Source organism: Corvus brachyrhynchos, unplaced genomic scaffold (genome assembly GCF_000691975.1).
Source record: "Corvus brachyrhynchos isolate BGI_N302 unplaced genomic scaffold, ASM69197v1 scaffold23, whole genome shotgun sequence".
Taxonomy (NCBI): Eukaryota; Metazoa; Chordata; class Aves; order Passeriformes; family Corvidae; genus Corvus; species Corvus brachyrhynchos.
Genome location: NW_008238983.1, coordinates 2,790,465 through 2,816,248, shown reverse-complemented (window position 1 = coordinate 2,816,248; position 25,784 = coordinate 2,790,465). Strand labels below are relative to the sequence as shown.

The 25,784-nt window shown below is 35.5% G+C and overlaps 1 protein-coding gene across 2 annotated transcripts in view; it reads right to left on the bottom strand.

Moving 5' to 3' along the window:
- The window catches only part of CDH9 (cadherin 9), a 97,877-nt gene extending 72,471 nt beyond the window's left edge, over positions 1–25,406 (bottom strand). The window contains exons 1-2 of one of the 2 annotated variants that reach the window (XM_017738742.1): positions 25,306–25,406; positions 24,676–24,744 (exon numbers count right to left, since the gene is read on the bottom strand). The gene's annotated coding sequence lies outside the window, so the exon portion shown is untranslated. The remainder of the gene's footprint in view (positions 1–24,675; positions 24,745–25,305) is intronic. The other variant, XM_017738743.1, reaches the window with a different exon arrangement.
- Positions 25,407–25,784: the final 378 nt, after the last annotated feature.

Here is a 25,784-nt window from a genome sequence, read left to right as displayed (position 1 = left end):
AGGTTCCCACATTTCGTCCCAGCCAGGGCAGAAGTTGAACTGAGATTGCTTTACACGTTTGGTTTTCTGTGTAGCGCTGCCCTCTACTGATTTCCTTGATAATTAGCAGGACGTTACTACGGAGGGGAAAGGTGGAATCCTTAATGTCAAGAAGAATGAGGAAAAAACAAAACCAAAGAATGAAGTTATAGCCCATTTTTTTCTTGCTTTTTCATTTTTAAAATAATTGGACCTTTCAGGTGTAAAAAGAGACTTATTAGTCTGGGTCAGTGTGTCTTCTGAACATTGTGATAAACATCTAACTTGATTTCTTCTAAGATGAGCAAAGATTTTTCATCTGAAAACAAAGAGAACAATTTCTTTTTCCAAGCAACCAATCAATATTCTATATGCAATCTCTCCTCGCTTCATTTCTGCTCCCATCATTTAGTCAGTAAAATGTCAACTTCTTGTTCTTGTCAAACTACAGAAAATGGTTTTCTTTCTAGTTATCTTGGAAAACGTCTCTTAAGATTGGGCATTCATGTGTTAAATATTTTAATGCCAAATATTTTCGAGAAACTGATTTTCTTCCCCATTTTGCAAATCAGTGAATCTGAGTGGAGGTAATAAGTATTTTTTCATTTGTGTGGTTTGAGAGATATGTAGTGGTAGCCTAGAACCATTTCAGTCTCTCCTTGCAGTAAGGACTTTGATATCAGAATCCTAAAACAGTTCCAGGTAAATGAATTATCTCTGTATGAAAAACATTATTCTCCTGAGCACAGTAACAACTGTAAAAAATTTATCTCTCAAAGTCCTTTTGAATGCAAAATATTCTATTTAGATTCTTCAGGTGTAGTGTGAAATAAGCCTTGCTGGGATCAATAGCAAGGATTTGTTACTGATGATGCCAATTTAAATGTTTCTATAGCAATCACCATGGCAATGTTTTTAATTAGTGCAGCACAGTCACCCATAAGCATGACATGAAGAAAAGCTAACCTTCGGCAACTTGATAATGTATCCCACATTAGTTTGTTTCGTTTGTTAACAGTGAAGCAAAATTTGTGTTCTAAAAGAATCGGATCAGGTGCTAAAGTAGCTAAAAATAGCAGAGTTAACTGCAGCAGCAGTGCTCCGTATTGCACTCCAATCTCTAAATAAGAAAGATGTAACTAATCTTCAGGATGATCTAAACAATCTGTAAAACTAAGTACGTATTTTAACAGGATAAAGAAAATATAAATCTTGTGTAGCCTGCATGCATGGAAGCAGTCTCATTGGCTTTGTCAGCCTTTTTTTTTTGGAAAACAAAACATCTGAATGCATCTTTAATCTACCTAGACTGAGCACTAAGAATGGTGAAGCTGTAGCAACAAAAGGCTGTGCTATAAACAGCACACTGCCACCAGTAGTACCAAGATTTAGGAAGAGGCTGGATCTGTGCCATTGCAGTCTCACTTTTATTACTTCCCCAACTAATTAAAGATATCCCAGGTATGCATACACATGCTTCCCTCTGACTGCAGCACTCAAATATTCTCTGAGTGCAGTCATAGTGCAAACATGAATATAGACTCTGGATGTAAGACTTTCTAAAAACAGCATTCTTTTTTAGCATTCTTCTGCCTGAAAGTTGGGGTTCTTTTCTTCCCTCTCCTATCCATGGATAAAGATGGGGTTGGGAATAAGGATGAAAAGATTAAAAGGAAACAACCAATGTGCATACGGACTAAACTTGAGGTAATCAAGAAAGGTGTTTTCATTTATTTCTAGGAGAGCCAAAGTAGCTTTTGAGGGATTCCCAAAGCTTAAGGGACAGGTTTTTTTGACTGACGAGCACCCATTCTTTGAGTACAAACTCAGATCCTCTTCAGGCACAGAAACATGGGCCACACTAATAAAGTAACATTTTCCCACTCAGCAGCTCCCACTGCAAACCTTTCAGAACAGATTTTCAGAGCTGCTTTTTGCCTGTTGGGTTGCTGATCTGTTCAGCAATACATGCAGTAAAGATAAGCTCGTTTGAAAATTTTGCCAGAAAACAGCTGAAGGCAATTCTTAATTTCTGGGACACCAGTGCAGGTTCCCTTAGCTACATGTCTCCAGGAGTCATACTAATAAAAATAAATTTATAGGGAATTTGAAATAATAGCAATTTCTATTGGAATGTCTGTTGAGTTAATGTCTTTAGGCAAATGAATCTATGGTTTGTAGACGTATTAGAAGAAACATTTCTCTTGCTGTGACAAGAGAGAGTTAGCATTTATTTTAGAGTTTTTCCAGACTCTTGGGTATCTACATTGGAGATACAGGTCCAAATTCACCTCATCATGGCCTCAGTCACCCTCTCTACAGCACTCACAGTGAGTAACTCCAATCCTCTGGGTGGATCTGGCAGGAGAAAGTGTTGATTCATATTTGGACAATCCCCACTGGCAGAATTGTGCAGAGACATAGCTGTGGTTTAAAGCAACTCTCCTTGGGCAGTGAAAGTACCATCAGCCCTTCTCTGGAGCAAGTATCTTCTGAGGAGCAGATGAAACTGTTTCTGGACTGCTTGTCCTCCAACCACCCTTCCATCAGCCAGTGAACGAAGGCTGCAGCACTCCCAACCCACCATGTAAAGTATCTCTCAATTCTTAGCAATGGTATTAAATGAAGCTAAAAGAGGCTTTTAAAATATCTGCTTCTGAGGCAGCAGGTCACTAGATTACAAATGTGAAATGTGCATTTTCTCACTAAAAAAAAAAAAAAAGGACTTTTTTCTTCAATAATGAACATTTTTAGAGGATCTCCTTTTTATCAACGTGAGGAGAGCAAGGAAATATAGCACTTGTAAACCCTTAAAGCAAGGACTTTTGAAGATATTCCTTTGATCTTTAGTATTGATTTTTCTCCACAGGGAACACATTTCAGTCTTATCATATAATGAAGGTGCATTATAAATTTTTATGCCACACCTTATTTACAAATGCAACACATTCATCACATTCATGGTTTTAAAGAACAGCCTTTAGAAACATGAGGAAAAAATAAGTGCTATCATCAAAGAAAAATTCTTCTCTTTTCCTCCCCTTTAAGATTGTTTCACGTTTTGTCACTCATAACCAGATTGTCTGTACTTTGACACTGATACCCTGCAGGAATCAAAATTGAGGGATTTATTTTTGTTGGGTTTTGGGGGGTTGAGGTTTTCTTGTTTGCTTGTGTGTTCCGGGTTTTTTCATAAGCAGTACAGCCTTCTATCTGCCAGATACAAACCCAAAACATATCGGGAGGCATAGGCCCCTATTTTCCAGACATATTGATTCTCATTATTGTCTCTGCATGAAGCAGATGAGATTCACCTATGTCAGCATTGTTAATACGGGACCTACCAGTTCTCCTGATAACTGGGACTACATGTTTTCAGTAAATTTCTTTTTCTTGCTGTTTCATTATGCTTCAGTCTACTCTGGTCACACAGCCAACTCCTAACGAAGCATTCTGAGTTTCCACATCTGGTGCCTCCTATCTCTGCATATCTCCTGAGCATGACATGTACCACAATGAGAGCTTGCTAAACTTCCTGAGTCTACAGCTTGTATAATGGCCCAAGAGGTTGTTACAAGCAGAATTTCTCAGAATAAAGACATCTTCAAGCTAGTATCTCAAAGTCTTTTTAAAAACTTTAATCTCTGCCATACTTTTTTTTTTTGCTCATGTACATCTGAGTCATAAGAAATCTTGTTCCTATAGAGAAGGACTTAATTACTGCCTGCAAGGGATTATACATTCACTTCTCTGGACTGGAAAAACTGAGTTGCTGACCAATTAAAGGTGGTTAGCAAATTCAGAATGTAATTCTAGCCCATTGTTGCTGCTTCCTTCCTCAGGGAATTGAGCAGCTGCTGAATGCTGTCATTTATTAGAGCTCAACCTCCTCTATGTCCTTCTGCTGTCTCCGATGCGATCACAAAATCTAGGAAAGTCTTATTCTCAGAGCTGAGCAGTACGCTTGAAAGCCTAGGAATTTGTGCACAGAAATAACGCATAACCTTAACATAAATTTTTGGTATTAATTTATCTCAGGTTGTCTGAAAGGAGTCTGCTGCAACTGAGATTTCATCCTATATTTCCATAATAAACACTTTAAAATACCTACAAATGGTAATTCTCTTATTTGCAACAATAAAATAGATCTCAGAAATATAAATTATGATAACTTTCCTTTTTCTTATTTTTAGGTCTGATACTCTTTTTAAAACTTAAAAGCAGTCCCCCAACAAAGAACCAAAAACTTGTTCACTCACATGTCATTTTAAAGAAAGATAAACACGAAACATGAATAAATTCAAAATAAGTACAATAAAGTAGTGCTTATTAGTAGTAACCTGATAAAACAAAATCAGGATGTCTTCAACAAGCAGTCACTCATGATAGTGCCTAAGTGTGGAGAAGCATATAATAGCTTTTCTTCTGTATGTTTTCTCAGTCTGCAAATATTAGGTAGTAGTCCCCCATAGATTCTCTTTGCCATGACTTTCTCAAAGTTTTCTTTGAAAGCATGTAAGTGTCTCAGAGAAACAATATTCTGCAAGGACATTCATATTTTAACAATCTTGTGAAAAGAACAAACCCTTTTTGTTTGTTTTTGAACATTGTAAGTGACATCTTCATTAGACAACGAGTACAGCCATTGGAAGCCATGGTAAATAGTTATTCCCTCTCCACTCTTCTTGCCACTGATGAATGTATGGACTTAAATCAATTTCTCATTCAGCTGTCTTTTTTCCAAGATGGAAAGATCTGGGACTGCCTGCTTAATCATTTCTTGTATGGAAGCTGTGCCAGGTTTTTGATTGCAACTGTAGCCCCCTTCTGAATCTCTTCTATTTTTTTTTTTTTTTTGGTGTATCTCTTGAGATTGGCAATCATAATTTGTTGCTTCATGCATATAGAAACAGCAGCTTACTCGCTCTCTCTACTTAATTTCATCATGATATATGGCATAGTTTGGTTTTTTATTGACAGCACAGCCCTGGGCTAAAGTTTTCCTGCATTATCTTTTGTTACATTATGGTGTAATTCCCCAGTGGCAAGTAGTAAGAATTTATTATTTTAAATTTTTAGTCTGGGTTTTACCATGTGTGTGGCTTCACATAATTTCATAACCATTTCATCATGTATCATTTGTGTGTCCACTCACTGTATTGCATAGACTTCAAATGTAAGTATGGCGAACTCCTGTAGCTATTAGACCATTGTAAGGTAGAGATTGGTTGGCATAGCAAGGCTCAAATCCTTATGGGTAAACTGTCTTCTTCTCTCCCCTGCCTCAGGCCAAAGTGGGTCTACTATGTCCATACCATCTGTGAGACTTCATAATGGAAATTTTCTGGGAGAGTGACAGTTGGTACAAGCTAAATAATGCTAGGGTCTGCAATAATATTGAAAAGTTATGGAGAGGTGCATTACAAAGTTTCAAAGTTGAAGTATGTTAGCTTAGCCATATAGCCATGAGATTCCTTTCATATATAGCCATAAGATTCCTTTGCACACCCCCTTGGCTTTATTTTGCTGTGTTGTGGTGGTTTATCCCCAGGTGGAAACTAAGCCTCACACAGCCACTCCTCACCATATGGTAGAACAGTGGAGAGATACAGAAGAGTAAAAGTGAGAAAACTCATGGGTTGATATAAAAACAATTTAATAGGTAAAACAAAAGCTACACTCACAAGCAAAGTAAAACAAGGAATTCATTCACTGCTTCCCATGGGCAGGCAGGTGCTCAGTCATCTCCAGGAGGGCAGGGCTTCATCATCACATTTAATAGTTACTTGGGAAGACAACTTTATGCTGAACATCCCTCTTTTCCTTTTTCTCTGCCCAGCTTTATATCTGAAGCATGATGCCATTTGGTCTGGAATATCACTTGGGTCTGTTAAGGTCACCTGTTCTGGCTGTGACCCTTCCAGTTTCATGTGAACCTCCAGCCTGCTCACCCATGGGGTGCTGTGAGGAGCAGAAAAGGCCTTGGCCCTGTATAAGCCCTGATCAGCAGTAATGAAAACATTTCTATCAATGCGGGTTTCCAACACGAATCTGAAACACAGCCCATTACTAGCCACTATGAAATAAATTAACTTTATCCCAGCACATGCTGAATGTCACTTGCAAAGTTTTTCACCTTGATTTCCAAACCTGTTTTCAGTTTATTTATGAGTATGTGTGTTTCTGGCTCTAGTACAGATCCCTGTGGAACACTGAAACAGACATTTCAATGTCAAAACTCATTATTTACTTTTCCCTGCTGGTTTCTGTCATTTAATCAATTCAATGGATTTATTATTTAATTAATATTTATTTATTTACTAAATTAAAATTAATTAAAATTGTTTTTATTTAATCAATTAATGATATATGCAGGGACCTTCACTTCTAGCTCATGGGTGCTTAAGATCATTTGGTGAGTCACCCTGTCAAAAGCCTTCTAGAAGTACAGCTAGATCATATCAAAGAGGTCAAAGCTACTGCTATGCTTAATGACTCCTCAGAAAACTTGAATAGGTCTGTGAGGCAGGAATTTCCTACTGAAGAGCTATACTGGCTTTTCTCCAGTACACCATGTGTCTATTGGGTTCTTTATAAGTGTTAACAGTTTCACTCATTTGGGCCTCAAACTTAGTTTCAGTTGTACCAGGAACAAGTTGCGGGAAAAGATTTTTAAAACTTGGTATTGCATATAGAGAAAATAATGAATATTTCAACAGTTTCAACACTGAGATTTTTAGGATTCCTGATAGTATGCATGAAGTGGCTGCCAACTTGAAATCCCACTGTACTGAAATGAGATCTTCTGCTGAGTCCCTTGTCAAATAAATAAATAAACAAATAAACAAACCAATGTGACATTCATTCCCTTGGGGTTTATAAATCCTTCTCTATTTTCCTGAAAACTGTGACAAATGAACCACAGAACACTGGGTAGCCACGGCACAGCACTGATGGTAAAGTGTTTCATGGAACTTCCCAAAGAAGTTTTTAATCATGCCAGTTTGTTAAAATGTTTCCCCCATCCTCTGACGAAATGACAGAAAGGGTATCACACTAATACGTAGCTCTGGACATTAGTTGTATATGCTTTTTTAGTGGAGCCCTGTCCCACTATTTGTTTCCTAATGGTCTATATTTATACTCCCTCTCAAGAGATAATAGCTTGAATGTGGCCCTCTGGTGTTTGAAAGTCCTGCAGAGAAGCCCACCAAGAGCTCTGAGCAGTAGCTGAGAGTTTGGCTTTAATGTTCAATTTCTTATTGAAAATTTGATTAAACTTTTCCACGATGAGGTTTTGAGATCTCCTGTAGTATTTCCTGAATTTGCCCTCCTCAAATTTGTATTGTTAATGAAGACTTATATGTGGTTTATCATTGCTCCCATGGCAGGAAATTTCAGGAGACTTCAGACCCATCTAGAACTGCATCTAAAGGTAGAGGAATATGTCTCTGCATATGTCTTTAATAATTTAATTGTGCTCTGATGACAATGCAGTTGTTATTGCTGATACGACTGTTTTGCTACCTGCTATTTTGTTCTTTTTTTTTCTAGCTACCAGAGAAGGAAATAAATAGTTTATTTCTCTTAAAATACAAGTCAGCTTTAAATGGCATGAGGCATATTTCCTTTAGTAATACCTGAACCAGATCTGAGGATTTAATAATCTATTTCTCAGCATGAATTCCCAGAACATTCAGATTGTCATGTGATTTATTTGGATTAATTCAAAACACACAGAGTAATTTCAGACAGCATTTCAGAATTGCCTCCTATATTTTCCTTGTCATTTTGGTTAAAAGCCAGTAAAAAGCAAAATTATAACTGCATGAAACCATGTATATGGTTCCCATTTCAAATTGAAAAAGAATAGAAATAAGATTGAAAAAAAGTTGATATAGCAAAGCATAAGCTTTATGGTTTCTGGTCTAGTACTTTTGATCTAGCTTTGCCTGAAATGGCAGTGCATAGTCTGGCTTTAAAACTTTATTGCATAAACTCAAATGTCTGTGACTCTCTCCGTTCCTTCTTGTATTCCTAAAAAATTGAGAGCAAAGGATATATGAGGAGATGTGTCTTTGGGCTTCATACGGCTAAGACAAATCATAAATGTGTGACTTCATAGAAAACAAATTAACTCAAAAGTAACAGGAAAAAAAGGTGCATAGTTAATTATACATAAGGATGTCTCAGGCTCTGATTTTTAATCTTTTCTTGGTTTAAATAGAAGAGATAGTTCATGTGAAACAAACTTATATCTTGTACAAGGGAATTTCTTCCCTCTTTTTAACTTTGTGATTCTGCAATCTTTATTACAGCCAAATTTTGCTGTCATGTTTTAGTAGTATGGCTGGGAGTATACAACATCACTTAGTTAAACAGCCTAATTTCTATTTTCAATAAGCCTTGCTAAATTGCCTTGTTTTTCCTAACTCTGAAACACTGTCATTATATGCACTATCCACAGGCAGTTCTTCATGGGAAAGATGTACCCTCATCTAATTCTCATTACTGCAGTGTTGATTATAAAATAAACATTTTATAGTTACTGTTACTAATAAATAGAATGAATAATAATGACCCACCCTAGTCAAATGCAACTGTCCTATTGCAGTTCGGGACGTTGAGAAAACACACTGCAATGGTGTAATAAAAATGACCATCATGACATAACAATTTTAAGTTAGTTGATATAAATCCAGCTAATTTTATAATTGTACAGCTCAACATCATAATGAATGTTTAGGAATGGCTATTTTTAGGAATAGAAAGTGCTAAACAAAACCTGTAAATCCATTCATTTATATGTGCCTGCCTAACATCAATATTTTATATAAAGGAATAAGAAAGCAATAGGAAGGGGTTTTGAGTGAAATAAACTCTGCCTTCTAGCTGATGCTGCTGAAGTCATTGAATAGTGCTACTGAATTTTGCATGGGCATTTTTGCAAAAATTTTATTTCTAGTTGTCTCACGGCAGCAGACAGGGATACATGATGAAAATTGAACCTTTTATGGAATTGTGACTAGATATTAATGTAGAAGAATGGTGGTATGCTGCCAGTACTTGGGAAAACAAAATCCAAATTCAGAATTAAATGCAACAATATCTATAAAGACAACAATGATTACTAATCTTACATTAGGAAAAGATCTTAAACCATAGAAGTTTAACCTCTGTCAGGAGTCACTATTTTCTGTTGATTGATACATTTTAACAATGTTACTCTTTCCTCACCTTCCTCATTTAACAAAAAACCATTTTATTTTACAGAAATTATTATTTTTCTTTAAATTCTAAACATGTCACATTTCTTTTTATTCTTTAATGGTATGTTCAAAAACCAGTGCATATAAATCTGTGGATTTCCAACTGGGTTGCATTTACCATGGAGATTCTAAAAGAAGAACCCAAGTGACCATTCATTTTATTTTTCACTCACAGTTATAAATGAAGAAATAATAGTGTAGGAGTAAAATTTGTTCCTTTCTGGTCACTTGTTCAGAGGGTAAGTGCTTTCATCAATCATCTCTTTAGTGTTCTCTATTTTGTATTAACAACACTGTTAAAATAAGGAGCAATCCATCAGAGTTTCATGTTCCAGTTTTTATAGGTACTTGATAGACTAATGTTCAACATATTTCAAAAATATTCTAACTACAGTGCTATCTTGTAAATGCATGTCTATTTTATAAAATGGACACCTACAATATAATTGCATTTTGCAAGAAACTTATAAAAAGCTTGTTTTTATTGACTGCATTAATCATTGTTAAGGATTATCTGGGGGAAAAAAATCGAGCCCTGAGGAGTTTTTTTTTGGTGTTAAGGACATGATGAGTTTTCTTATTATTTAATACTAGATATCTGTTATCCAAAAGAGGGAGCCATAACATTATACTATATCTTCGCACTTTTTGAGACAGTGAAGCTACATAAATTCCTTTTATTTCATTTTTTTAAAGATGATACTTGTTCTGAAGTGACTTTTGGTTTTTTTATATTAAGAAGTATAACCCAGAACTAGATAATACATGCTAATAATCTTATCAGATCTGAGTGAAATGGTTGCACTAAAGACAAATATGATTTAGAAAAAATCCTGTCATGAAAAAAAATAGTTGGAATAATTTTTCTTGCTCTTGATTTCACCCACATGCACTTTTACCAAGTTTGAGAAAAGAGCGTAGTGTTTTTTTATTTATTTCCTGCCTTTTGAAATGGAATATATATTTATACATATGTGTATATATATATATAAAATAAAAGTGCTTAAGTTATTTTCTAAACGTACTTTGATTGCACGTCTCTGTAAAAAGTGAGATTGACATAATATACTCTTAATAACTGACGAGACTTCCAGTTATTAACCATTTGCTTAGGGGAACACAGTACTTATAAAGGCATTGCCCATATTTTGGAAAACATGGACTAGATTGCCTTCATATCTGAAAGGTCAGTGGACAAGAATGTATCTGAAAGAGTAGAATGGAAAAGCATAGAGTGATCAGTAATATGTTCTTTACTTTCACTATTTCTTTGGATTCCAGCACAGCCTTGTAACCCCTTGTGAGGAAGGACTTTTGGTATTCACAGCATCAGAGGCGTATTGACAGTGGTTTAATCCCTTTCTAATATTTTTTAACTGAAGTATATGTTTGATTTTCCTGTTGATTTACAAATAGGAAGCTCTCTTCATGGTTTATCTGTGACTATATCTCAGTATTCTGTAGCAATGTAATCAGCAGAAAGTAATGTGAATGCTGATTTTGCTGATCTATTTGGTCAATGAGAAAAGACAGGCCAAGTTAAAAGTCCAGAGATGCAAGTCCAAGTACAAATTCTGTGGTTGAAATCATATATGCAAAAAAAAAAAAATAGGAAAACCCTTGTATGGAATGTGATTTCTTCTAGTATTTTTCTGCTTATTCTTAAGTAAAATTATACACCATGGAATTACATGTCATAAAATCTAAACCACTATGTCTTTTAGTGTCTTTTTTGTTTGTTTGCTTGCTTCTAGTCTTTAGTGACATGAATGCTGAGTAAATAAGATGAGGGAGGCAAGTATAGGAATAGGAAAGAGCAAGTGCGAAGATGGGAAAGCACCGAGAAGATGAGGAAAAAGGAGAAGGGAGAGGATAAAAACACTTGAGAAAAACAAAGGTGTAGGAAAGGAGAATAAGTGTTCTTAAGAGAAGAGTCTTAAGTTAAATGTGAACCTTCCATTCATAGCATCTATTTGTTAGATGAAGTATGGCTGTCCGTTAGGAACACTTTCCAGTTATCCAGCTCAAGAAACCTGGATCTGACGTTTTCAGAGCTGCTAACTATCAGGTGGTCCACAAATTAAGCTAGTTTTATAGATGCTCAGCAATTGTGAAAACAGTCTGTGTTACACTGGATCTATTGTTTCATTTATTATGAGATTTTTCTCACTGTAAATATTTATAATAGCAGTACTTTCTCCATGCGTTTTAAGAACCTCTGCTACTTTTTGTGAAACTTTAAAGATAATATTTTTCTGGGAATAAGCATCATTCACACAAATTGTATTTACAACAGTCGTATCTGATGTCACCTAGCAGTTTCTACTGCAATAAGATATATAGATAAGTTTTAGGAAAACTTCTTTGTTATGGAAGTCATGATAAGCTTTAAAAGTGACTCCACTGCAAAGCAGACAAGTAGGACTGCAGATTTTCTCCAAAAAAGTAATAACTGAATAAAGCATGATGGAATAAACATTCCACCTTAAAATAGTTTAGCTGAAAAAAGCATCTAGACAGTTTCTTCTCCACTCTGAAATTCATTAGATAGTTTTTACTTATATCTCCTTATGACATGTAGGCAATCCAGCCTATGATGCACCTTGTAACAGCTTGTGACTTGACCTCCAGGTAATTTGCTCCAGCAACATATTTGAACACAAAACGTACAAAAACGAGAAGTTACTTATCTTTATCAAGTTATTATTTGTTAAGAATTGTTCACCATAATTTACTCTCATTACTAGTATTTTTTCAAATTTCCCACAAAAGGAAAATTATTTAGTTGGTATGTTTTAAAATTTGCTCTTTTCACTTTTACTATTGATATTTTATTAGCTTTTATTATATTGCATCACAATACAAAAACAAATTCCACTTCATCACTTCTGTTGCGAGATGAAATGTTTTAGTAATTCATATGAAATATTAAAATCACTTAAGTTATTGAATACATTGCATCTAATACAAAACTAAATACATTATCTTAACCTTTATATTGGACCCCCCCCTCCCACTTGTGTCATAATGGAAGTGAGTAAGCTTGCAGAGCAGTTAATTTCATACCATAAAAAAATACATCATTAGCTACCATTAAGTCATCATAAAAAAAAATTATGAAATTGAGGTGAAACATATTTCTTGTCTTTAGCCTTCCCTTTTTGTATTGATAAATACAGAAGAAAATAATTTTTTCAACACCTGCTTCCATGTGTTAAAATTATAAAAGAAAGTACATTGAAAAATATATTATGTGTGAAACTTACCTCATTTGGGCTTGATCATTGCAACTGTAATTAAAAATAAAAGTCCTTACTCTACCATATTTTTACTTTTTGTTTTCCCTGTTGACATTTGAAATTATGTTCATGTTTACTCCAGTAATGTTCAACAAAGTTCTCTTATGCATCATCAGGCTTACTTTTAATACTCTATAATGGAGTCAACAACAATCATACTTTCAACTTATTACCTTGTTTTAATCATATAAGTCCTCTGTCATAAAGTGAACTGAGATTACTTACTTATTGTCTGTTTCTAATATAGGTTATATCCGCACCTACACTAAAAAGTGGCCTTAAAAAGAATTTAGGTAGTGACTTCATAGTTGGAATTCCCAATTTCTAGTGATTTTTCTATGATGCATAAAATTATAATTTTACATTTTCTTCCTGAAAGCCAATGTATTCTGTATTTTTCTAACGTTTTTATTCCAGTACATCTCTCATTTGGTATGCATTTAAAGCTTAAGTGTGGTAAGGCACTCCTTATTTCCTTTCTTTTTTGCTTCATCACTTACACAGGACATTATTTCAATAATCAATTAATCTTTGTAGGGATGTTTTGGTTTTTTTTCCTCTTACCTACATGTATTACATTTGCTCTTCCCAGGTGTGCATAATATTGTTCATATTTTTCTCTCTTTTAGTATTTGTAGGACATTTTAGAACTTTCTTCTGAGTTGTCTCAGTAAAAATATTCTGCTAACTACAGTGGTTTACAATTAGGTTTCTGTTATATTTCTATGGTTTTTCCACTTTGCCTCTGTCTCTGCCTTTTAATGACATTTTCTTCAGTAATATGTACATTCTAAACCTTCTAAAGTCATGGCTTCTTCAACACATTACTAATGTATACATTTGATTTTGAATTTTTAAACCGAAGATTTTTAGCCCTGTGTATAATTTGTGTTTTTCTATTGTTCTTGTCATACAGTACTCATATATAGCAATTTATTTTATCAATTATTTATTTTAATAAAATAATGCATTACTTTTATAAGTACTATATTCACAATATTATATTTATCTAATTTTACGTTATACTGAAATTATATTTCAATCTCATTTTGGTAGTTGAACAAGATATACTTTCCCTTTCTCTCCCAGCCTATGCAGAAAGAAGCCTTTTTATATTATCTGTATTTTCATCTAACTTTATCCTCTGCCGTATCAGAAATCACTATCTGTTGGCATTTTGCAATACTGTTTCCTCTGACATTTACCTTGAAAGCAACATGGATTTTATTCCACTTGTTTGCTTGAATACCGATGACTTCTGCGCAGAAGAGAATACATTAAATATATATATATATATATATATAGGGTTTTTTTGCATTAGTTGGCTGTCATTTAATGTTATCTATCTGCTCACATTTTGTACACATGGACATTATACAAATAATGGGGATTCTGTGCACATATCAGTCCCTGTGCAGGAGAAAGGATGTGAAGATATTGGAAAGAAAAATTTCTAGTAATTTAACATTAGTCCTGGTTGCCCAACAGTTGACCATTTCCACCCTAGTGCTGTTGCCCAGCTCGTGGAGCCTGGTGAGGGTCAGGCACTTCAGGTGTTCTGAACAAGCTGATGCTCAGCTGTACAGTGTGTTCTGCCCTTTCTGGCCCTTTGCAGCTCTCAAGTCCTCTGCGTGGCCTCTTAATGACAGTGACAATATTTCCTGCCTTTATAATGATTGGACCTAAATGTTACTCATGTACATGGGAATACTCAGCTGGACCATCACGAGCTTTCCATCAGAACTATGTGCACTTCTGTTGTTTACCTGGAGCTTATACTTGATTGCTGTCATAGAATACATTGAAATACTTTGTTGTAATTACTGACTGGTAATTGGCAATTTCTGAAGGGCACCACAACAGCGCTAATTTGTTTTGTCTCTAATAAAACAACTATCTTCTTTGAGATCCATGAGATAGAACCATATTGCTACAAAGACATTGCATGTGATGTGCTAATATTATTTGTATAATTTTCACATGTTCTAGTATTTCTTGCTTCAAGATTTAATTTCAGTATTTTATTCTGGACTCAATCACAAAATGTGTTATTCAAGCTAGTTTATCTTCTTCCTGAACAATAAGCTAAGACTGTTCACACTCTCCCACTGTACCAGTAAATTGACAGGATTTCAAAAGTAAAATTATTTGGTTATTCTCATCAAAGATGGAGTCAAAGGCAAAGCGTGAACTTAAAGAGTGCAGTCTTATATCTATGCAAGATTTTGAACTTGTTAATACTTTCATGTTAAAACAAGAAGTGTTAAAATGTCTTGTTTTAAAACTGCACTGTTTGTGCCTTCCTGATTATCCTCTTGGCCTTCAGATTTCTTAGTGATATTAAAATCCCAACAAAGTATGAATAAAAAATTCTCCACTCCCTATTCTTGTACTATCTCTCCCTTTGTTTGCAGTCTATGGTCTAACAAAAACAAGGTTATTTAGGCCACATATCTTTTTTCATAAACCTCTAATCTGTTGAAAATGCAGTAGACACATGGTTCTAAATTGTTCCTTTTTGGTTACTACAGATTACAGACACTATAAATATTTTCCATCAGGAAAGTGCAATTCTTTATGACAAATTTCAAGCTGTTTGTAATTGGCCTGTATATTTTTGCGTAGTTTTCTTAGAAACAGGCTCCAGTTTTAGCAGTTTTCAGACTCGCAGGGTAAGAACCACTCACTTAAACCAGTGTATCCCTAGATATCTAGGCAGTGCTGTGTTGTTCTATTAGAGCTGGGTTCAGTGTCTTTAATATACAAATGATAAGCTGACTTTCACTTAAGTAATAGGCAGTATTTTCCATGTTGGGGGAATGCAGAAATATTAGCAATATTTCTAGTAGTTATTAATTTTTGCCAGGCAGTCACTATCATTGGGAATAAGTGTGATAGAGGAGTATGTAACTCGCCTTATTAATGACTGCCCTAATGGCATGATATGTTATGGATGTCCAGTGATATGGGTGCATGTACTTAGGCCAGATGGGATCCTACACTTAGGCCAATCCATGTCCTTTTCTGGAGTTCTCCTAATGATGGAGTACAGACATTACTAATTACTCTTAAACTTCTCACTCTTTCACTGTTTCAATATCAATAAAATGTTAAGACAAACATGTATGAAACACAGTATGAAAAGAGATAAATGTCAGAAATGTTATGATACTGCTGCCATTATGGCAGATAATAATTTTTGTTACTGGCTTCATGCATGTTAAGTTTCTACTGGGATCTTGTGGTATTCCTGCTCTCTACTAGATAAACTCAACAAAATTATGTACATGACTCTCACAATATAATCTAAGGAAAGTATATGTATGTTTCTGCATTTAAATATTGATGGTTTTTACAGTGATTGTGTTGAAATTTCTTTTGCATGTAATTTCAGAGGACTCTAGACAGTAAAACAAATTAATTTTTACAACTATGTATTAAATTCTCAGTGAGATAACCTGTGACTTTTAACATCCATTTCTAGAATTAAAGAATATGGCTGGTGAAGTATTAAGATAAATCAATTTCCAGTCTCAACTGTTTAACATACCATATGGCATCATCTTATTTCTTGAGGAAAAAAAGTTACAAAACATGCTGCCTTCAAAGATAAACACCATTATATTTCAGGGCAAATAACCGGTCTTTGTTTCTGAGTGGGAATGGTGCTGCTGTTTGTCAGCCACACCTGAGAAAACAATTCCTTGGATATGAAGGTGGTGTAACTTTGTCCTGTGACTACCTTATATTTAAATCTTAACATCTTCCATTGTCTTTTTTATAAATAGGATAAGAAATTTTGGATGCTCTGTGGCAATGCTGGAAACCTTATCCTTCCTTCAGTGTGCCTTAGAATTAACCATTACAGACTACCAGCAGAAATTTAATGAATATATCTGTGTCTTCCTTTTTCTTTCTGTTCTTCAGATACTTGATAGTGGTCACTGGGATGGAAATTTCTGTTTAAAAGGAGCATGCTCACAGCATTTGACCTTTCAATTATGAGGATAAAGCTAAACTTTAAGGCCAATTAAGTGAAGTAGGAATAAGAAGTCAAATCTTATTTGCATTGTAAAGGACCATTTAAATTAAAGTTAACAGAGGTATTGTTTACCTTGGGGCTGATCATTTAGATGACCGTACTGTAAGGATGAAGCATTCAAAAAACTCCATTGTAGCAGAAAGATTTCAGTTTTCCTGAACCTTAGTTCCTTGAGGTGAGAAACAGAAAGAGAAGCCAAAACCCCCATGTTGAAATAATTGCTTAAATTTTCTGAAGGTGTGAATTTTGCCAATACTTGTAATGAGGTACAAAGTGCACGGGTATTAAAGTGTTTCACTGAATGTTACCAGTTAGTCATGCCATGAAATTGTATTCATGTGATTTAGCCAAAAGTTCCTCTTTCATGGAATTTTTGACTCAAAACAAATTTGTTGAATGAAGTGGAATTATTTTCTAGAAATCTTGAAAGAATAAAATGGGGCTGATTTTCTGGAGGACCCTGAGAACAGCCAGCCCATCAGCTTCATCTCTGTGCCTGGTATGATTACAAAACAGATCATCCTGGGAGATATATTAAAGCATAAGGAAGACAAGGAGGTGATTAGGGACAGCGAACATGGCTTTACCAAGGGCAAATTCTGCCTGAATGACCTCATGGCCTTCAGTGATGGACTGAATGCATCTGTGGACCAGGTGCCTTCCAATATCATGTACCTGGACTTCTGTAAGGCCTTTGATATGATCCACCACAACAGTCACGCTGCTAAATTGGAGACATACAGGTTTGATGGTTAGACTGTTACATGGATAAGGAATTGGCTGGTTGGCCTCATCCAAAGATTTGCAGTCAATAGCTCAGCGTCCAAGTGGAAACCAGTAATGGGTGGTGTCCCTCAAGGGTCTCTACTGGGGCCAATACTATTTAATGGCTTTTTTAACTACACGGACGGTGAGAAAGTGCACACTCAGCAGGTCTGCAGATGGCACCAAGCTGTGTAGTGCAGTTGATACACCCGAGTGAAGTGACACCATACAGAGGGACCTGGACGGACTTAAGGAGTGTGCCTGTGCAAATCTCATGAAGTTCAGCAGACCCAAGTCCAAAGTGCTGCACCTGGGCTGGGGCAATCCTCATCATCACCACAGATTCTGGGATGAAGAGACTGAGAGCAGCTCTGGTGAGGACTTGAGGGTCCTGGTAGATGAAAAAACTCAGTATGAGCTAATGATTTTTAACTGAAAGAGAAGAGGGTTTATGTTGGATATGAGGAAGAAATATTTTACAACAAAGGTATTGAGACACTGGAACAGGTTGCCCAGAGAATTTGTGGATATGCCATCGCTGGAAAACTTCAAAGCCAGGTTGGATGGGGATTTGAGCAACCGGATCTAGAGGAAGGTGTCCCTGCCCACAGCAGGGGGGTCAAACTTTGAAGTTCCCTTCCAGCCCAAATCATTCTATGATTCTGCAATGACAGTATAGACAGAGCAAATGTTTTTCTGTGTTTTCCTCTGATATTTACCACTCTAGGTCTGATGTTATAGAATAAAAAAATAGAAAAAGAAATAGAATAAAACCTGCAAAGACCTCCTCAGCTCAGAGCACATAAGCACATTGCCTCAGCTGTTAGTACTAAAACACAGCTCTGAAGACCTTACAATGCAAGTATATGCATGACTTCCTTCCTTCCTTCCTTCCTTCCTTCTCAAGAGAACTAGAGATGCTTTCAACAAGGTTGGCAAGGTCTCTTCTAGTAGCTCTAGGACTGCACTTTAACAATTACTCTGGGTTACTCAATGCATATTTCTGCCACACTTTTTAATTGTTTGGACCCCCATATGGAAATCTTAGGTAAGTTCTTAGTCAAATGCATAACACATAGCTACTGTTTCAAACTACCCACACTTGCAGAAAAATATCACGTTAACCTGAGTTTATGTAATTTATCTGTTAGTCAAAAAGTAGTGAAATACTTTTTAAATACAAGTTGAGATTCATTTTATTTCATGAGACCAGGAACTTGAATTCTGTACTGGTTAATCCTTAAGGCTCATTTTAGTTCTAATCAACGCTTGAACTAGGAATATGTTCTACTCCTAGTCTGTTACATGCACAGATCTGCACACAAACTACATGGGAACCATTTGTTCTTGTGTACAATTGTTAGCAAATCTTCAGTTGCATATTTCTTTGAAATCAGCATTTATGTATTACTAGACATTACCTAGTATATCTCTTGAGTAATCAAGGGAACTATGGTCCTGTGTGTAACAATGCAGTTCTCTATTTAATCAAATAACTGCTTTGCAAACATAAAGCAGTTAAAAAATTACTCAGCCGGTAGGCTTTTGGTTTGGGGAGTGCTATTGACTAGAGTCTCAACATATTGGAGACAGAAAAAAACATAGAGGGCTTTTGTGCATTTGAGAAGTTTATTCTTTGTATCTATAATTTTTTCTATATCCTATATTTTCTATATTCTTTGGATCTATATTGTAGGGACCTGTTAGGAAAATTTACTCTGAAATGTAAATGTGCATTGCAGGAGCATAAATTTAAATGGCAAATAAATTATTAATGTGAGTACCACTGTCAGAAGTGCTAAATATTTCATTCTAGCAGTGCTCACATTTATGTTTCTGAATATGCAACACTAGGCATGTTCCTAAATCATTATCTATTAGATTCAACCTTTCAATATGGATGAACATATTTTAATTTTTTTTTTTTTTTTTTGGCAAAAACTTCAGTCTGTGGTGCACTCTAGGCACTTCTTAATTCACTCCCCCTTTTGAGCTAAATGGTGCTTTTTTCCCCCTTTCCTGAATGAAAGCTTCCGGGAAAAGTTCTCAACCAGTAGATGTTTTGGCTGATGGTAGCTGAGAGCAGCTGTACCAACTTTTTTGAGTTTCTTCTCTTTAATTGCCTTAAAAAGTGATAATAACGACATTAAACACAGCATTTTTTTTTTTACTTGAAAATACTTTTGTTTACTGCAGGGATGGTTTGGTACCATAAATAGATTTTTCAAGAAGACAATAACTGGAAGAGCAGGCAGTACCAGAAGCTTAGATTTTATCAAAATGTGACAAATGTAATTAAAATATCACAAAATCAATATTTCAAGTAATATGTGAGGTTTCAGCCTTGATGCTACTACTACTACTGCTACTACTACTACTACAAAGCAAAGAACAGTTACCTTCAGCATTGTAAATAAAGTAGTTCTATCTCCATGAAGGAAACTGAAGGAATTAATTAATTTTATTTAGAACACAAGGGATTTTACTTATTATCTTACTCTAGAAAAGATGTAAAGCCAACCAGAAAGCTGTCTTGACCATGAAAGAAGTCATACATAACACAAATTTAAAACCATTAAGAGCACGATCAGGCTCAGTTGCTGGTAATCCATGGGATACAGATAACAGAAAGGAATTAAGAGACTGTATTATTTTTTAGATAGAAATCAATTTTTTCTACAAGTCTGAATTCTCATTAGTAATGAAATTACCTTTTACACTTGGGAAGCAAATGTAAGGATTATTGAAAATCTTCCAGGAAATGGGAAAATATTTTCTGTAACTTAATACTTTTATGTTCACTCTGAGGAAAATAGAATCTTTTTATCAGATAGCATCATTATAAGAACATAGATTCAGCACTCATTTTTACTCTGGGTAAGGGAAAGGCACAAAAGTAAATTCACTGGCTTCAGTGGGACCAGTATTATTGCAAAATGTTCTGAATACAGGTTCTGGAATGTGGCACAAGCACAAACAACTCTCCTGACAAATAGTTTAAACAACTACAAGAATTTCCTTTTGAAATAAGTATGTTTTCCTGGTGTTTTTTTTCCTTTTACTACACAGGCAAAATTATTTCCATGAGATTACCCACAACCAGCATCTATGCCTCAAAAATAAGAAGAAGAACATTATTACAATAGTTTCCCACTACAAAGCTTGATATTTAAATCCACTAGTATAGAAAATAATGACAAATAATGCAAACCATGTAAAAGTATTTTAATAAACAGTAATGTAAGCAGAGAGATTCAGCCAAAATACAGCACTGTGAACTTAAGCAAACCCATTGTAATCCATTTTTTTTAAAAAATGTTTTCTCTGAGTTATGCTTGATTTTATGTCTGTATATGTATGCATCCATGTATGAAGGTAATAATTCTATCCATAAACTAGCGCTATTTTTAACTGTTAAAATCAGATATGAGTAATTTACCAATACCTTCAAATCATACAGAACTTATATCTGCTGGATTTTAAAATGTTAATGTTCATTTGTACTGTGCCTACTCATTCTTTCAAAACAGAAGCAATGGGATTAACTTCACCCTTATACCCAACTCAGACCTTTGTTCTTTTGCCTCTTCATCTCCTTAGGAGTAAATGTTGAATGATGGAGTACAGAGGATATAAACCCCAGTTATTTTAGTAAGATCTTAAGCTGAGTTTTTTAGATCATTATATTTTTAAATTTCCTTTATTGAACACTTTTATACAACTTGATGTTTTATTAAATTCTTTTTTAAGACGTGCCAAAGTATAAATGTCAAATTCTGCACCACTGATTATCAATATAATAGATCATATTTTTTGAAAGTAATGGCTAAATCTAATTATGCCTGCATATATTGTCAAAAGGCTTGTATACATTATTAATTGACTTCAACGAAACTATTAAAAATATATAAATTCAGATAATCTCTTTCTGAGAGCCCTTGTGTAATTTGTTTACAATGATGGAAAGGCCTACTGTTGCCATCCCCAATGGCAATGCATTATCCACAATTTTCTTTATTTCACAGAATCTCTTCTTGGGTATAATTTATGAAGATCATGTTTCCAATCTGGAAAAGGGCTTTAGGAGCTCTTTCTCAGCATATTTGTATACAATGGCAAAATGTTGTCAGTAATTTTTAGAAAGTGGAATCCTTAAGTACCAACATGCATGGCCCAAAACTGTAATATCATTACAGCATTTCCATGAAGGTGCTGGTTCTTTCTCTCAAATATAGCCTCTGAGGATGAAGCAACCTGAACACCATCTAGCATCTAGAAAATTTGAATTTATCTAAACCTCCTTGATATTTTCATATCAGGAGATAACTAATATGAAAACTATGTTTTTCTGAGATAGGGAAACAGAATCCAAAGTGATGTTGTCTTGATGTTGCTATTACTCTTATTACTAAAAAATGTGAAATTTAATTATAGAAGTTTGCATTTTACTAACAATGGAATACACTGGCCATCACTTGAAGTACTGCATTTTGCAGTTGCAGAAATACGTTTTCAGAGAAACATTTGTGGTTATTGATGGTGTTATTTAAGCATTCAAGACAAATATATTTTTATGAATATTGATGTAATCATACAGAGAAATTGGAGGACTGGGAAAGTGGAGGCCCCATTTCATCCCTGGCTCTGACACAGAGCTACTCTGTAACTGAGACCAAGTCAAGTCTCTGTGTGATACTGTCTGGATGACAACAATGCCACCCACATACTTTTGTAATCTTCCTGAGATTGCAGAACAGAGATTATAAATAGCATACTTCACTTCCTGACATTTCTATATACTGTGTATTACATATATACTGTGTATTAAAAAATTATTTCTTTCTAAAACATTTTGAGCCTTCTTCTGAGCTGCAGTATTTTTCCTTTTTCCTGAAGCTAGTAACATTTTGCTGGAAGTAAGCAAGTCTCAGTTTCTCTAGGATTTTGTGCTGCAGACACATAGCATGATTTGATCCAGCTATGCCTCTCCGGTTCAATCATGCTCCGCAAGTAGTCCTCAATGCCACTGGGGTATTTTTGATCATGATCAGTCACTGAAAGTCAGGAAAATAACTTGCCTTTTAACATTCAGCAATTTTCTGTGTGTTTAAAAGGCAAGAGGAGAAATTATTCTGACTGTTTTTGCAAAAATTCTTTTTGTTCATTTCCCTTTGCTTTATTTTCCTTCTCCTCCTACCACCTTTAGCAAAATTTTGGGTTTATTCCCATAAATGATTTTCATAAACTCCCGCACTCATATACAGAATGCAGTTAGCTTTTTCTCAGGCATCCCTATTCATGTTCAAATATTAGTGCTTCTGCAGATAACATTTGCATGTAACACCTGCTGCAAGCCTTAGAAATTCAGAAGGCATTCTGATATGAGTGGGAGATGCATTTTTCTCTAGGTTTTTGCTCCAATTACCTTCTGCAGTTAAATAGCTCTGACTGCATTGAAGAAACACATAAATTTATATATCTATATTGTCTTATATCCTAGCCTATATCCTATCCTAACTATGTACTCCAGTTTTCTTATAAGGTGATATCTCCTGAACAAACTCAACCTCAGAGAAAATTGTCAGCCCTGTTAGTCTCCAGCTCTACTTCTCAAACGCTTCTGCCAGTAGATTCCCTGCACCCATGTTGTGCAGATTCAGAAGCCATGTACTGATGGCAGAGATAAGCAAATGTCAGAATTAAGTTGTACAGTTCTTTCAGCAGAATTATTGGTGATGACATTTAAATGAGTGGATTTTGGTTATTACATTTTGTTTGGTGGATAGGTCAGGGAATGAAATCATTCTTATTGGCTGATCCCATGATGAGAGGGCGTCTCTGCCAGCACCATGCAACTGCTGCTGAGATCAGCATCCTTGTGGAGCAACAGCTAGGTGAGAGAAGAGCACAAATCCCTGCACATGGGCTGCTGCCCGGAGGGAAGGACAGCCTTTTCAGAATGGTCACTTCTGCAGACGAGAGTGAAAATGCTGAAAGCTTGAAGTACTTTTAGCATATGGCAGAGATGTTTCTCCCCAGATTTTCTCCACAAACTGCATCATCAAACTTCTGTGTTTAGCTGAGATGTACCAGTTACACACAAAGCATAATATTTTACAATAATGGCTACAGACAATCTCTGAAATTAAATACACTATTTCATTCACACAATAAACATATGAAAAACTTTGATTGATGAACTTACTCCATCAAGTTTAAAAAGACTTGGCAACTGTTTTAGGTACAAGTAGTAATAGTACTGATACAGTTACATTTCTCCATTTTAAATTAATCTTGTTTATCTAACTTAAAAAAGCCCAAACCAAGAATTATTTCTTTCACAGATACTTGACTGGATAACATTTTATATTTTTGTTAATAGAAAATCATATTAGATGTAAACATATTTAATTCTCTCTTGAATTTACATTTTTACACAGTGAAGTACAAATGACAGGACTATATATTTTATCCGTTAGATTGACATGTAGATGTTAATACGCCTTTTTGTAACAACCAACAAATTTCTATCATTAAATTTCTTAATAATCATAGACAAATTAGAACACAATTCTTCTAAATATTTAATTAGTTCACTCAATTTTTTTGAATAAAATTAACATTTCAAATATGGAGAATGACAAGGAAACAATGATTTTTAAAGATCTGTCATTAGCAATTCCTATCAGTATGACCAATATTATTTCTTAAGCAAACCTTTTGACTGCATCACCAAAAGTAGTGCAAGTATTACACTTGTTTTTTATCCATATTCATCTTTACCATGAGTAGCTAGTGGAGTACTCAGCAATGAAGCATAATCCTGCATAATCCAAATTTCAGTAAAATATGAGTTTTATCACTTTAATCAGAGCAAGACAGATACATTGGTTGTAAATTTGTCTACTGAAAATGGAAAGCATTTTAAGAAAATACCATTCTATTTTCTGACCTGTGACAAGGTGAGTGGCTACTGTATGCACATTGCCTTGCAACAGGAAGGGATACCAATCTCCTTTTAGTTCATATACATCATTCTTTCTTTGAAGCTCATACAGTGAAATTGAACAGATGTGACTGTGTTTCTTGCATGTGAAAAGGCAAAATGTCATTCAATTGTTTTCTGCTGGTTACTTTAGAATCAAGTGGTCAGTTTGACATTTTATACATTCTGCCTTGCACTCTGTGGTACTCTCTGATTATATATATTAGGCTGACAAGGTAGTTTGGAAGCACTTCTGGAAGGCACTCTTGCACTATAAGCCTGTTGACTTTGACTTACCGCTACGGATATCCAAAGAGACATCTCCCTCAGCTCTCAATCTTTCTGAACCCTGAGCTGCACTTCCCCCTGTAACATGTATAAAAAATCCCACTAATTCTGCTACTTCCACTAAAGAAAATCAAAAAAAGCATTAGTACTTCATTCTTAGTAATAGTTAGTAGTATTTTTTCATCCTTCTTAACCAGGGTTGTTTTTATTAGATATTTTGACAAATAGAAATGTGAAAAAATAGAAAAGGGGGATAGCTTCTATCTGGACAGGTGAAAAAGCATCCTGCACAAAAGTTAGGCTATATTGTTACTCCTGTATGGCAGGAACAACTGAATAATGTCTAATAGTATTGCCAAATAGCATATGCATTACTAACTTTTTAATACGCACAAGTAATTGTCATATATACAGTATCAGAAGTTTAGATTTCAGCAATTTAATGGGGGGGGGAGGGTGGGAGAGGTCTGAACTCTATAAGACAAATACCCCCAAAGAGCTCTGCTGACACTGCCCCTCCACTCCCCCTTCCCTAAAAAGTATCTGTAAGGCATCTTTAACATTTTAGACACTCCTAAAGAAAGCATCTGCTCTTTTGCTGTCAGCAGCTCTCATGCTACAGAAAGTTGATCTACTCACCCAGGCTGTCTGTGTGAGCCCAGTTCTGTCCGTTCAGTGCTGCTTCTCTACCTGCTTCCTCCCTTCTGCATGTTACCGTGTCTCCAGCGCGGAATGCACTTGCGTCTCACTAGGGCTCCCTCTCTCCCGGCATCACTTTTAAGTCAGGCAGGCAGCGAGCAGAAGCCAAAGGGACTCTCTGTCTGATTGGTTTCCATTCAGTGCCCCTGATTAATAAAAAACGTCCCTCACAAGGAGAGGTGTTGCTGCCCCTCACAGAGATGTTGCTGCTGATAGAGCCGCAGTGCTCAGCGTGAGAAGGTTTGGGGCTGGGGGGGGACAGCACCACGGCTTTGCCAGCCAAACAGTGATTTGCAACTGAATGCAGTGGGAGGGTTCAGAGAGGAGGGCTTTGTTAAGGACCCTCTTATTAACTGAGGCTTAAATACAGAGGCTCATGTTACCAGCTCACTTTGGTCTGTTTTAATAACAGGGGTAAA